Genomic DNA, 15,848 nt, shown 5'->3' with positions numbered 1-15,848 from the left:
AGAAACGAGTGCAAGTGAAATATTGTATTGACTGCAATTATACAACAAGACTGGAGTAGTTAAGTGTCTCTTATGAGCCTGTTTTAGTGAATCAGATTTTGGTGAATTTCAAAACAATGGGGTCCAAACAAGAGCATGACAGTCAGAAACAAGCACATGTGAAACATGGTGGTTTAATTCACAAACACTTGACTCTTTTTAGTGAATTAGATTTTAGTGCATTTTAAAATCAAATCAAATGGTGTTGAGACGAAAGCATGTGGATCAGATTCAGATGAATTAGGAAGCTTGTCTGTGTTCATGTCAATGTAATGTCAGATTGTTTTGGTAACTGGACATATTGTCGAGGATGTTTGGCCAGTCGTTGCTGAATAAGCTCTGAATTTTTACCTTTTTTTCCTTTTCAGAATTTGACCAACAATTACTGTCAAATTCAGATATACAATAGCCAGGTAGACAAGATGGACTTGCTTACACAAATTATTAGTGACTTGTTAACACATGACTTTTATTAATAACGCCCTATTGGTTTTCATGTAAACATTGAATGATATCGATTGTTTGTTAAGCTAGCTACTGTCCATGAATTATTTAATAGGGCTGCACTACATGAATGCATTTGCCCCAGTGCTCAGTGTCAGTCCTGCTCTATTATTTTGGAAATCACAGCTTCAGCCGTAGACACTGTGAGATGCCAGTGTGAGTCTGAAAAACAGCAAGCGAGCCCAGAGGAAAGGCCAGGCAGTACCTGCAAAAGCCCTGACAGACATCCATGGAATCTGTCTCCGAAGCAAATAATTCAAAATGTGGTTTTGTCTGTTTGTCTCAAGGCTTCACGTTTTCTTGCTCACAGTACGTCCTCAGACAGGCACTCCCTCACTTCAGCAGACAGACGGTCCATGAACATCTGCCGTATTGTGTTCAGACAGCCTTAAACTGGCAATGTAATGTTCAAAGCGTGACTAAAGACTACTGAAGCTGCTACACACTCATACGGTGTAAAACAAATGTTTGAAAAAGAAAAAAAAATCCTGAAAATGAGCAAACAATCTTCATGTGTCTGTGAACTGCAGGTGGGAAGATTAAAGTATGTTTTACCTGTTTCTGCGAGGCTTGCGTGATCAGTATTCAAGAAGTATATTCATTGGTAACTACAAGATTCAAAGCCTTAGAAACAAAAGAGCAGATCTCACAAAGGTTGACTTTTCCAGAGGCTGTTCTTTGTTCTCAAACAAGATCCAAATAGAAAAAGTGAAAGCAGTTTTTTATTCTCTTTCTTTAAAGAAAATAAATAAATAAAAGACTTTTGGAAGCTTGTTCTCTTCTAACAAACCTACATTTGGAAAAGCAGGACACTGAAGTGTTTACTTGCTTTGCTTAAAAAAATGTAATATCACTCTTGTTTGGGTAAAATCAACTAGCCTCATGGTATTTTCTATAATTTACTAGATGAACGTTCACCAAAAATGAGTTGTGACTTATTTGCACACTATGTCTGTGTGAAGCATACGATTCAAAGCCGAACACCCCCCCACCCCAAAAAAAAAAATGTGTTCTAAATTCTCAGTTTTGGGGGATGAAGCAGACTACAATGCATACAATCTTTCTAAATAAAAAACTTTTTACCAGCAATCTAGCTAACACAAAGTATTCGTTTTCCAACATTACACTTTGGTTGCAGTGCAATGTTTCAAAAGTGTTCAAGAAACCAGTTTTGTGATTTAAAAAAAAATGTGATGATATGCAGTTTATATACCAGAAATATATAGTATTACACTTCTTCTTTTTTTTTTGCATTTTAGCCAAAAATATCAAATCTAGAGTTACTACACTTGCTCACCAATGGACCTCCAGAGTAAATGGGTGCCTTCAGAATGAAAGTCCAAACATCTGATGAAAACATTACAGTAGTCCATCATTAAGGCATTTTAACTAAACATTTGAATCATTTCTTCTAAGTCCATAATCCATAATAATGCTTCATGAAGTGAAAAAGTTCATCTCCTATGTCCGGTCACATCAAAACCCACCCACATATTTGTTTAGAACTGTTTTCACTTCTGAGCAGTGCTTGATCTTTGCATATTTCTCTACAGATTCAGACCAGAAACCAATTTTATTGATAACTTATCTTTTAGTTGAAAACCAGTTGAAAACCGGTTGATTGGATTTCTTACAAACACGCCGATTTTTGCTTCACAAGATCTTCATTGATGTACTGGAGTTATGTGGATTACTTGTGGATTATTGTGATGTTTTTATCAGCTGTTTGGACTCTCATTCTGACGGCACCCATTCACTGCAGAAGGTCCATTGTTGAGCAAGTGATGCAATGGCCTGAGGGTAAGTAAATGTTCTGCAAATGTAAATTTTTGGGATGAACTATTCCTTTAGGTAGACTCAAAACATCAGTATAAAAACATCATATTTCACTACAGAAATAAAACTAGATTAGAATAAAACTGCAATATTTGTGTGAAGTTTTAAAATGATTTACCTGAGACATTTCAAAAAATGTAGTGAAAAAGCTTTTACATTATTAAAGAAAAATGCATGTTGAGAAAAGGTTGTGGTAATATTTGTCCTAGGCCCATAATACACTAAATATCTGGGCTATTTTACCATGATATGTATAAATATGTATTTTCACAATGTTGCAGAAACATTGTTATGAGGCATGCATGTCCCCCTGGTCTTATTAGTCCTGGGCAAAAGTAGCACAAATAGTGAATTCGCCCCACAGTTTTGAAGGAAGAATGGGTGAGCTGAATGTGGCCGACTCAGGCAGTATTTCCAGAATGTACATTTAGGGAATAGGGAACACGCTGACAGATTGACATCAAGTAAAAAAGTTTCCAAATGAAGTATATTCGTGCAGCAGCATGTTCGGCGGAGAATCTGATGGCAATAAACCTGAATGGAGGCAGGAGCCTGTGACAGTCACAGCACATAGAATGTAAATTTAGCTGCAGTACAGACCTACATAGATTGAATGCAGCAGTGCAGCGATCGGGGCGGGCGGGGGAATGCGGGCGGGGGGCAGCTCGCTCTCCAATATGTCCTCAGACCTTTATTTACAACATCTCTGTAGTTAGCGCTCAGAATCTGCAGTCTCTCACTCCGACAGCCTTGGCCACCAAACTAATGTGAGCGAAGATGCTGAATAATTTGGAGCGAGTCCTTGGTATCGGTAACAGGGTCACCAGAAAAGCTGTTCGGTGAATTGCATTTATCTTGGCCTGCCGTATACCACAATTCATCATGATGCGAGGCAGGGTATGGCTTGCAACTGAAGCCTGTCCCAGACCAAATGAAGTCATAAAATACACACCTCGGTGTTGAGGAAGCACCCTCCCTTTTTTCTTCTTCCTGGAAGCAGGTTCTTTCCTCCCCCATTCTGTCTCAATAGAGAACCGCAAGATCTATCAGCATGGTTTTTATGAGTTCACAATATGGTCATACATCCAGAAAGGTAAATTCATAAAAGATACATGGGAGAATTTACTCGAAATGACTAGAGTTTTGTGTGTGAGTGTGTGTGTTGTTGTTTAAACTCCCAATTCACTAAAGGAATTATGCAAATCAGGCAAACATGCACGCAGAAATAGTGCTTAATGTAATTTGAAAGGCATAATTGTCCATCTTTTTGGTCTGTTCAGAGTGCTGGAGTAGGAGGTGAAGAATGCAGTAGACTTGAATGATCTGCCTTGCTTTTCTAGGACTGTACAGCATCGCTCCGATGCAATGCCAAAAGAGCATATTACTATATAATGCACCGTGCATGAATTTATTTGTCTGTAACAGTGATTTTCTCCATCAATGGATTTCTATAAATGCAATACTTTGCATACAACAGCTAGTTGCAGTTAGTTATAATTCCAGTCCTCCTTAGCGATGGGAATCTATTTATTATATTATATAGAGTTATGCCAGTAGGGGGCGACAGCTGACTGTCTTTTATGAATGAATAGTTGAATCAGCTAATTCATTCAAAAACAGGACTACATTCAGAAACGAAGCAATGAGTTTTTGAGAGAGTCACTGAATTATTCACTCAATCCATTTATACAAAAACACTGATTCATTCACAAATGCCTGTGTATTGCTAGATTGGATTATACTTTAGTGTTCTGAGTACATTATTCGTTATACAATATTTATTTATTTACCTATTAGGAAACAAATTAATACTTTAACTGAGCATGGACAAAATGTGACAGTAAAGGCATTTATATTAACTGTGCATTGTTACAAAATATTTATATTTCATATAAATGCTGTGTATTAAAAATTAAACTTTTTATTTATTTATTATTATTTCTTTTTTTATTAACACTGATTCCACAAAACAAATATCAAATAGCACAACTGTTTTCAACAGTGATAATGTTTCTGAAGCAGCAAGTGGGCATATTAGATTGATTTCTGAAGGATCATGTGACCCTGAAGACTGATTATGAAAAGAATATAGATTACATTTAAAATAGAAAACATAATTTAATACAACTTGTTATTTCCCATTGTTACTGTTTTACTATATTTTTGATCAAATAAATGCAGCCTTGGTGAAAATAAGAGAATTTCAAAAACATAAAAAATCGTACAGATACCAAACTTTTAATAATAATCCGCACAACCAGCATTGTTTATGATTAGGGGGCAAAGTGTGTGTATGCATTGTGATACTCTCCAAAATTGTGGAGGAGAAGAATTGTTGAATAAAGTTATTATTATTGTTTTCTTTGCACACAAAAAGTATTCTCATATAGCTTCACAAAACTGATGTCACATGGACAGTTTTACCGATGTCTTTACTAGGTGTCTGGACCTGGGAAAATTACAGTTGTGTTCCTGTTTATGGGAGGTCTCACAGGTTTGGAATGACATATGTAATTAGAACAGAATTTCATTTTGGGCTGAACTAACCCTTTAAGGTTTGCCACTAAACACTACACTTTTTGTTGAAATTCTCAGCAAACATTTTTATATGCCACTGTGTAAGTCATGGGAAATGTCTCAAAGGGAATTCTCCACTAAACTAACTAGGGCATCATCTTACTAATGCAGGATTACTCATTATGACTACATGCCTCTGAGTATTATAGCTCTGACATGTCTAGGATACCACTGATTCCTTCTGAGCGAGTAACACTGAGTCACCAACGGTCTTTGCATCCCAGATTCAACTGTATTACGCTTCCTACGTCTGACCTTCCACATGCATCTCGTGACCACAAGACATGCAGAATTTCTAATCAAGAGGCAGCTTGAATTCATCCATCATTCTCAAACCGCTATTGATGTGAGTGTCACGACCATCACAGAGAGCAGAACTGCAGATCGCACAACAAAGCACTCAGTGGAATTAGAAGCAGGGCCCTTGCCTCCATCCTATGAAATCACGCTGATGAAACCAGGAGTGACGGTGCAGTGAATCTGAAGCACAGATTAGTTTCATGTTGTAATAGTACTGCAGTCCGAACGCTGATCAAACACAGCCTGGGTTATAATCTAAACAAGGGAACTTGTTAGTCATGTTTACTGTTTGGCCATCTGGGAAGATTTTTTCTTCCACTAATTTCATTATTCTTTTATATACGCAGAGCAATAGATCTTAATCAGAGGAGATGCCATGTGTAATTCCACATGAATGAAAACAAGGCTGCAGAGTTTCACAGTCTTTTCAGTAGCTTGTATTGTAGCAGCATGTTGGATTTTCACTTTAAATTTTTGCATATTAAGACAAAATGATATGGAGAGAATGAAAATAAAAAGATAATTGTATTTAATTAAGCTTAAGACAAGACACAACATGAAAAAATAAATAAAATAATGCATTTGTTTGGATTATTTGGCTCTTCATAAGTTGCTTCAGACTAGTGGTAAAAAAAACAAAACATCCAAAGTATACTTTTAGGTGTTAATTTTATTGCATTTTATCTGTTTGCATCTGTTCAAATATCAATTGCCTTATTTTGTAGGACATTTTATTCCTAAAAACATAAAACGAAATGGCAAAATCCCCTGTATTAGACATCTTGAATGTCAACAAAATGAAAAAAAAAGGGTTTTGAAGTTGGCTTTGTTCTGAATATGAACGTGTTTTTAAAAAATGAGTGCATATCTAATGCATCATTTGCATATTCAAACATAATATTTATGAAAACCTTTAATACAAAATATGTGTGCAATTCATGAATGTAACAAAAACAAATAGGGATGGATGGTAATATCTATAAGTTCCTATAAAATGAGAAACATGTCACACTTCAGGCATTTGCAAAATATAATGCCATAAATGTATGATATGAAGTCACAATTATGAGAAAGTGGAACATCAAGCATATCGTGCATGTGTGTGTGGGTTATATATATTATATATGAGGTTATATATGTATGTAAAAAGCTGCTTTGTCATTGATTAACAAGACGATTTGCAGGTTTTGTTTCCCACAATGGATAGTAGTTAAATATCCACCTGTCTTTTTGTTTCCATTCTTATAAAATATCTCATTACTATTCCAGTGTGAGAAACCACCGCAAATGATTCAGTGCGTGAGTGAACTGTATGAATGTCTAAAACTAAAATAAGAACAATTTCTGACCTTTTTCAAACCTGTTTGACCGGTTCAATCAAAAGAGTTATTGATTTCACGAATCTGGCATTGCTAGATCTTACACTAAACATCTTATAGAAAATGTGCATGACTTGATTGCTGAAATATTATCAGAGAAATTGATTTTCAGGTCAGTGGATTGTAGGCAAATCCCATTGACACACAAGGATTTACCAGTGATATTACTGGGACTCCTGCCCCGAAAAAGGTCTCAGGATGCCCATGCTTTCAAGCAGCTTCAAGTCAACCAGAAATGTTATACTTCAGCTCTCCGTCAAATGAAACCCGCTGCTAATCGCTTGTTCATATATGCCTTTCATTAAAAGCTCAAGTATTCAGTCTTGGACTGCGTTTACTCAGAGAACTCTACATGTAGCCTCTCTTGCCATATGACTCATCAAGAGCTGTTTGATGCTTCCGACTTGATTTTGTTGCACACAGCTTTTGCTCATTCTGACTTCCTGCGTGCTGCATCTGCTTGTAATGCCCTCTGGGAATACAGCTGGGCTGTGGCCTACATGAAACAATACTATGAAAAGCAGCAAGGAAATATTCCAAATGCTTGTCTAGTTGCATTCTTCTATTTATTTTGGGAGCCAGTTGCAAATTCATGTTTGCTTCCATTCTATTTAGACTAATTGTAAAATCACCAGTCATGCACAACATGTATTCGGTGTGCTTTCATGAGCAGCACTCGGTAGGTAAATGAGAGGCTTGTCATCTAAGCAATCAGCGCCCTCAGAAATACTCATTTGTTTCTTATGTATGAGACACCTGGGATGTCGAATGCCGTTGTTGTACTGCAAATTCGTTCTCCACAGGAAGATGTGGACAAGACAGTCGATGATTCAGAGTTGTCTCAGCTCCCTGGATCCCTTGGCTAGCTGACTCTTCTCTCTCGGGCTAGTTAGATCTGTTTGATAGCATTTAGCAGATGTCAACCGCTGCTGACCTTGCCAATTATTACCCCAACAGAAAGCTAATGACTGCATTTCTATTCACTCCTGCTGGGGAACCTGAAATCTGCCATTATGCTCCTTTAATCTATGAAGAAATGTGCATGTATTCTAATCTCTGAAGACCTGATAAAGAAGGCCGTATTCATTGCATGAATGACTCGGTTATGGACGGATTCTTCAGACTGACAACTGGATTATGCAAACTGCCTTTCTTTGAAGCATCTAGGGAGTCTGGTTTCAACAGCCTCTTTGGCATTGGTCAGCACAGGGGCGTTTGCTGATCAATGATGTTAATGCAGAAGATGCACAATGCTTGATCTCAGCAGACGGTCAGGTTCATCGATCGGGAGATCGCTCACATGCTCGGTGTCCTGAATCACTGAATCTCTTCACGTAGAGAGAGAGAGAGAGCTATTGAGAGCACGTGAAATCAAAACCTTTTTTGGTTGATATCGGCTTTGGGGTTATCCATAAAATATATGCTTTTGGCTAATGGGACACAACCTAAAAATGACCTTGCAAAATGGTCTTGATAGTGCTGAAACAACAGGGGAAAACAAAATTAAATGCATATAATAAAACAACTGAAATGCATACTGTAGTTAAGATATGAAGAATAGCCTTATCATCTTTTTTTTCTTCTTTTTTTTTTTAGAGTAGAAAACACTATCCATCAAAGGATGGGCTTTAAATCAAACTATGCAGTGCACATTTATCTGTCATTTGATATTAGCAGTCAAATGAGGTGGATGCCAACATAGACAGGCTGCATGACAGCCATGATCCTCTAAGATGAAGAACAAAGCTAAAATGCAAAAGATAATACAAACCAAACTACATTAAATATAGGTTCACTCACAGTGAATGTAAACAAGATTTGTGCCAACCAAAGTGTTTTGCGCTGCTGAAAGCATGAAACCATTATTTCAAGACATAAATAAAAAATATTTTGTAATGTTGAGTATATGGAATTTATGGTAACATTTTTTTTAACAATTTTATACTGTTAATCATCACTTGATTTCAGGTTGATAAAAACTGGAAATGCAACATCATGGGTCAATGCTGGGCAGGTTAAACCTGAAGTATAATTTGGATTTGAGGCTTATGCTAGAGTATTAGTATAGTATGCCTGATGTAAATGCACTCAGTATTTCTACGTGCATACTGTTTGCGCACAGCACGTTTTTATATCTCACGCACAGTGGTGCCTGCACAGCTTTCAAAGTATACTCAACCGCAGATGAGTGGCAATGGTTTTTTATGTTAAATTTCATGAAAACAAAGTTCAAAGTTGATTTAAACAAGTATATGGAAATTATCCAATGCTTTGTTAATCCTAAAGCAGTGAAAACATTCCTATATTCATCCTCTTAAAGTGTCCCTATTAAGACATTTGTAAGGTTGCTAATAATGTTTTATAAGTCTAAAACATGCATGCCAGGTCAAAAAAACACATTAGTTTTCTCAGAAAATAGATTTAATTTTACCTAATTTCTAAATGATTCATAAACAACTTGTCCCCTCCTTTTGGATTTGTCTCCCACATACAGCTCATGTCGGAAACGTACTGTGTTTGTAGGCAGGCAAGCTGGCCACGTAAAACATGGGCGGACATTATGCAAATGTGTTACGTAAAGTGACATAAAGCAGTAACAGAATAAGATTGAAATTCCTGATGACTCGTTTAGTCATTGCGAGCCAACTCTTTTTATTTTTTATCGGCTTCACAACTTTGCAGATAGTTTATGATCACATACAGCTGCATGACACACTGCATTAAAGGTAATAGTCGAAAAGGCATAATGGGGCACTTTTAAGGGTTAGTTTATCCAAAAATGACATTTTGCACATAAATTACTCACCCTCAAGTCATCCTAGGTGTATATGACTTTCTTCTTTCAGACGAACCCATTTGGAGTTTTACAAATTATTTTTTTTTTTGATCTTTCAAGCTCACTTAGCAGGTGTTGCATGCATCAGTCTTGGTGGGAAAGAAAAACATGGCTACTATTGTTTAAACCATAGTAGCAACAATCTGACCATGGTTTTTATAAACATAGTTCAACCACAGAATACGATTTCCAAAGTCCCGATCTAAATCAAATGATTTGTGAAACACACTTTACTGCTTCCTAGTGAAACACTTCATTCATTTGACAAGTTGCACCTTAAAATGCATGTTAGATAGAAAAATTGTGCATTATGATGGAGTGTGTAGCTTAATACTCTATATTTATAGTTTGACCACCGCAATACAATTGATAAGTCAAATAAGAAATAAGTTGCAAGCATCTAGTCATATCATACCACTGAAGTAATTTTTCAATTTATCAGTATACATTGTAAATGTTTGAGAAATTATTGTTGTTATCCAATTTTATCTGATAGTCAGTGGATAGTCAGTGTAAAAAGAGCGTGTTTTTCTTGTGCATTTACTTGAACTTCTCAGGTAATATCAATGGTATGACCTATTTCAGATGTGCACAAAATTACATCAATGGCTACATACACATATTTGATCAATTGTTTGATCAAAATTATTGCTAGGGACAATTTAGACACTGGATATTATATATACATCAACTACTCAGTGTTTTTTCTGTGTTGTAATGATGTAATGTTGCTGTACCCCAATACAGTAGACTGTGGTGCTAGCAATGCAAAGGCCATTTGATCCCTGAAGGGCATGAATTGAAATGTATTCCTTGAAAGCAATGCAATCCCGTCATTTACAACCATGATTTCATAAGCTTTGGATTTATGCACTAAAAATCCACCATGGACCTTTTAAAGCTATCTGATATATATTCTCTTTTAAAACATCTTTCTGATCTCAGCTGAACAGTTACAGTATGTCTCTTTTTCACTTTCACTTCACTTTACTCCCCACACATGAATCTTTACACTAACTTTAGTGTGGTTCCCGAGGGACGTGTAATTGCATTCGTCTCAGACCAACAGTACAAGCATACAAGACTTATGCATTATTAATCTGCATTCCCTTTGCTGTAGTTCAAATTAGAGGTCATCGTCTAGCAGTGGACAGGGTGATATTACACTAGCCCACTGGAAATAAGCTCCTGTGTTGGGAAGAAGAACCATAAAGCTTTCATTGTATTTACAAGTACTACCATGAGGTTTAGGTACCTTACAAGGTGTTTTCTGTCCAGCTCTCTTAACTGTCGTAATCTCCGCACCTTGACACGCTGCAGGAACTGATTCTGCTGAAGAGGTAGAGGGCTCAATAACTCAGCAGGCTCACCCTAACACCTTAAGAGTGCAATTAACGACAGAGACACTCTCATTTCTCTTCTCTAGAATAAAAAATTGATCATTGAAATTCATACATCGGGTAGTGAAGGCACGGATATTATCAGTACAAACACATAGTGGTGGATTACAAATCTGTTTGGCTCTCCATAAACGCACCAAAAGAAGTGTTTTTATTTGGCCTTTTCAGTGTTTTGCTAATCTGTTTACACACACACACACACACACACACACACACACACACACATATATATAGATCCTTGTTATTTAGAAAAGGGGGTTTCAATCTTTTGGGTCATAAAGGGATGCAAGCAGTATTACTATATTAAAATCCACACCAGTGTTCAAAAGTTTGGGGTCAGTAAGTTCAGGATTTATTTTTTATTTTGTTTTATTTTTTAACATTTGCTTGAAAGAAAACTTTTATGCTCACCAAGCTACATTTATTGGATCATAATCACAATAAAACAGAAATATTGTGAAACATTATTACAATTTAAAATGTTTTCTGCTCGAATATGTTTTAAAAGGTATTTTATTCCTTCATTCCTTCAGCAGTATTACTTCAGTGTCACACGATCCCATGAATTATAACAGTTGTGCTTAATAATTTATCATGACACAATTTTTCCCCAGGTTTCTTTGATGAACAGAGAGTTCAAAGTGACATCTTTTTAAAAATCTTTTCACATCATTAGAATTTTTTTACTATCAACCTGGCTTAATCTCTGATGCGCTGTTAACATAAGAAAAAAATATTTCCTGATAACATATTAGAAATTTACTCTGGTGCTATGCTAATTATAACATTTTGTTGTCAATGTTATATCACACTTACTGTAATATTTTAGCGGCCTTTATAATTGAAGAAAGGGATCCGTTGCAAACAAATCATCATATCCGGGAGTCCTTGGTCTCAGAACATAATTTATTACAATGAATTGATTCCAATGGTCACCCCAAGCGGTCATATTCAGAGGTCATTGCAACCTCAAAACACACATCGCTTTATTATTTCTGAAATAGGACAGTGCTCATTTCCAGGGCAGTCAAATGTTGGGACCTAACACGCTGTGGCAGTAAAGCACCAGCCCTACGATTTATCAGTCTTGCTAAATTAAGGAGAAAATGTGGTTCCCTGCGTGAATATGAACAAATGCGGCTTTTAATGTGATTGCCGGAGGCGGTTGTGCCATCAGTCAAGGTTAGGGCCGGTTGAGGTCAGGGAGTGGTTTCATAGCCGTCTTAAGCGTGAGACAACAGTAAATGCGAATGCTTTGAAATAGCACCTGTTAAAATTAATGAACCAGCTCTCCTCCCTTCATATGCATGAGATACTTCTGAAGACATGATGGCACCGCTGCGTCGGATTAGAAAATGCACGCTCTCACGTCCGATACAGAAAGCTGTAATTTACTTTGGCAAGTTGGTAGAATCATTCATAAGCCACTCGGTTAACACATAAATGAATTTGTCAGAACAGACAAATAATCTTGCATCGGCTTCTGCAGATTTGTCACACGGCATCAGCGACATGCGCTCCCTCTGATCATTTTGAGCCTGGATGAGAACCGGAGGATGTGCTCTTTCACTCCAGAGACAGGTGGATTTATCATCCCCATAACAAATGCTAGACACATAATTCCACTAAAACTGAAGCCAGATGGAGGCAGGAATCATAACTAGCAAATTGACTTTCTGCAGCAAGGTGTTCCTTCTTAAGATGAAGCAGCGAGGGATGAAAAATCGCTGACAGTTTTCAGAATTGGCATGTGTGACCTGCGAACATTGGCTCTCTGGCGTGTCCTTGCTCCTGGACGCGTGATCCCGAGCACAGGTGTGCCCATTCAGCATGAGTGATCAACATTATGTGCCATGCTGTTGTATACAGACACAGAATGTGTTTCCCAGTTGCTAAAATTTTATATGATCAGGATAGACAGAAAGCGAGGGATCCTCAGTCACACTTTTAACATCCATGCAGCCGTTCCACTGAATAAAAGGTTTGTTATAGTGGATGGTTATTTTGGAAGCTTTGTTTTTATAGGAATAATTCACCCAGAAAGGAACATCTGCTAAAAATTTACTCGCCCTCAGGCTGTTTAAGATGAAGACGTGTTTGTTTTTTCATCAGAACAGATTTGGCAAAATGTAGCATTCCATCACTTGCTCATCAATGGATCCTCTGTAGTGAATGGGTGCCGTCAGAATGAGAGTCCAAACAGCTGATAAAAACATCACAATAATCCACAAGTAATCCACATGACTCCAGTCCATCAGTTAACGTCTTTAGAAGCAAAGAGTTGCATGTTCATAAGAAACAAATTCACCGTTCTCTACCCATAATATTACTTTGTCCTGTGAAAAAGTCTGAATCAGGAGAAACATATTCACAGATCAAATACTGTTTACAAGAGAAAACAGCTTTAAACAAATATGTGACGGTATTTTAATGTGAGAGGACAACAGGAATGGGCTTTTTCACTCGAGGAAGCATTAATATGGATTATGTACTGGTATGTTAGCCAGAAGCGACATCTTACAGATAAAACATTTTCATGATAAATTTGTTTTTATAAACATCAGACATTAATTGATGTACTGGAGTGGTTTTTTATCACGCAACCTCTCTTGACTAGAAAGTAGCCCTACCTCAGGGAACTTTTTTGCAAGACACGAAATACGTACCATGTACTTTACGTGACTTATTCAGAATCATAATCAGAAAGAGCTTTATTGCCAAGTATGCTTGCGCATACAAGGAATTTGTTTTAGTGACATAAGCTTCCAGTACACAGAGACACCAAAACACAGAAAGAAAAAAAATTGCAGGCTAATAAATAAGTGTATAAACAATTGTGCTATAAATGATAACTGAATAGGATTGAATAAGATGCAGGGATGTACTAGGATGGAGGGTTAACAAATAAATATCAGGATATTGCACTTTTTTTTGCATAAGTGGGGAACATTTAACTGTTCATGAGGTAGATTGCCTGGGGGAAGAAACTGTTTTTGTGCTTTACTGTTCTGGTGTTTGCGGCTCTGAGGCGCCGGCCAGATGGCAAAAGTAAAAAAATGTGGTGACTTGGATGTGAGGGATCCAGAGTGATTTTATGAGCCCTTTTCCTCACTCTGGATGTATACAGTTCTTGAAGGGTGGGCAGGGGAGCACCAATAATCCTTTCAGCAGTCAGAACAGTTCTCTGTAGTCTTCTGATGTCTGATTTTGTTGCTGAACCAAACCAGACAGTTATAGAAGTACACAGTACAGACTCAATGACGGCTGAGTAGAACTGTTTCAGCAGCTCCTGTGGCAAGTTAAACTTCCTCAGCTGGCGAAGGAAATACAACCTTTGCTGGGCCTTTTTCACAATGGAGTCAATGTGAATGTCCCACTTCAGGTCCTGAGAGATGGTGGTGCCCAGGAATCTGAATGACTCCACTGCAGTCACAGGGCTGTTCATGATGGTGAGTGGGGAAAGTGCAGGGGGGTTTCTCCTAAAGTCCACGATCATCTCCACTGTTTTGAGCGTGTTCAGCTCCAGGTTGTTAAGACTGCACCAGACAGCCAGCTGCTCAACCTCTTGTCTGTAAGCAGACTCATCACCGTCCTGGATGAGGCAGATGAACGTAGTGTCGTCTGCAAACTTCAGGAGCTTGACAGAGGGGTATTTATAGGTGCATGTCCACGGAGTGACCATAAAAAAAAGAGCTCAGGGCCCACCCCCTGGAACAGATGAAGGTATATATTGTACAGTTTATGTGATGTTGCTTTTTCAGGTGCCACCGCAGTTCTGGACTTGAAATGTCCATTGAGTGGCACCACGAGTCTAATGCTCCGTGACTTTTTAAAATAAATTTCCATCTGTACTACACCTAAACCTACCCCATGGTATGAACAAAAGTGAATGTCATGTAAAAAATGCAATGCTTTTTCTTCGATCACTCATCTTTCAGCTCTTTCATCCTGAGTAATGTTTTTGACAGGACTCGTACCCTAGGATTCCGCATCCTAAGTCCAATTCCATCCCTGCAAAAACATTATAATCATAGCTGTGCACAAAATAATTACAAGTGCTCACTGTTTTACTATCAGCAGTTTTCATTTCTGTTGGAAACTGCAGTGATATGTAATTATTGGTACGTATTTCGCATCTTGGCAAAAAAGTTCCCAGAGGTATGTTTTTTGTCATGAGACCATGTAGTGATTATTTGTGGATTATTGTAATGTTTTTATCAGCTGTTTGGACTCTCATTCTGACGGCACCCATCCACTGCAGAGGATCTATTGGTGAGCAAGTGATGGAATGCTACATTTCTCCAAATCTGTTCTGTCCTGAAACAAACTCATCCTAATCTTGGATTGCCTGAGAGTGAGCACATTTTCAGCAAATATTTATTGTGTTAACTATTTCTTTAAGAGTCTATGTCAGTCTGACACCAGCTGTAAAGAATAACACACCGTCAAAGGTCAGTAAGTCACATCACTCTCTTCACGTTATTTACCAGTTTAATTTATCAGCTGTAAATGCAAGCAGAAGATGTTTTATTGTGCATTTCTATTGCTGCTGAACCACATGTATAGAGATGATTACCAGCAAGCTGTTTCATCAAGAGAGAGATAATATGAGCACGCTACATTGAACTTATGAGTTTGTGCAGTCTTTGTGTCTCCTACTAAAACAGCTTTTAGTTTATGATGAAGCATACAACACATTTTCATCTTTTCATTTCGTGGCCTTTCCAGAGGAAACACATCCTTGATTAAACTGAGAATATTCCTCATGTTTGCTATGTAGATCTGTATTGGGTCGTGTAAGGCTCAGGACAGTCGTAAGTCAGTTTGATTAAGTCATAGTGATGGGCTGGCCGCTACAGAAGCCCACTTTTCATTTAAGGTAGAGAGGTGGGCTTGGGCTTACGGAAATACCTTAACAACATTCACAAAACAGCAGCCTGATTAATTCATCAATAACAGGAGATACTAAATAGTACA

The sequence above is a fragment of the Carassius auratus genome, chromosome 14 (assembly GCF_003368295.1).
Source record: "Carassius auratus strain Wakin chromosome 14, ASM336829v1, whole genome shotgun sequence".
Taxonomy (NCBI): domain Eukaryota; kingdom Metazoa; phylum Chordata; class Actinopteri; order Cypriniformes; family Cyprinidae; genus Carassius; species Carassius auratus.
The sequence above is the reverse complement of the archived record's forward strand: the minus strand, read 5'-3'. Positions refer to the sequence as shown.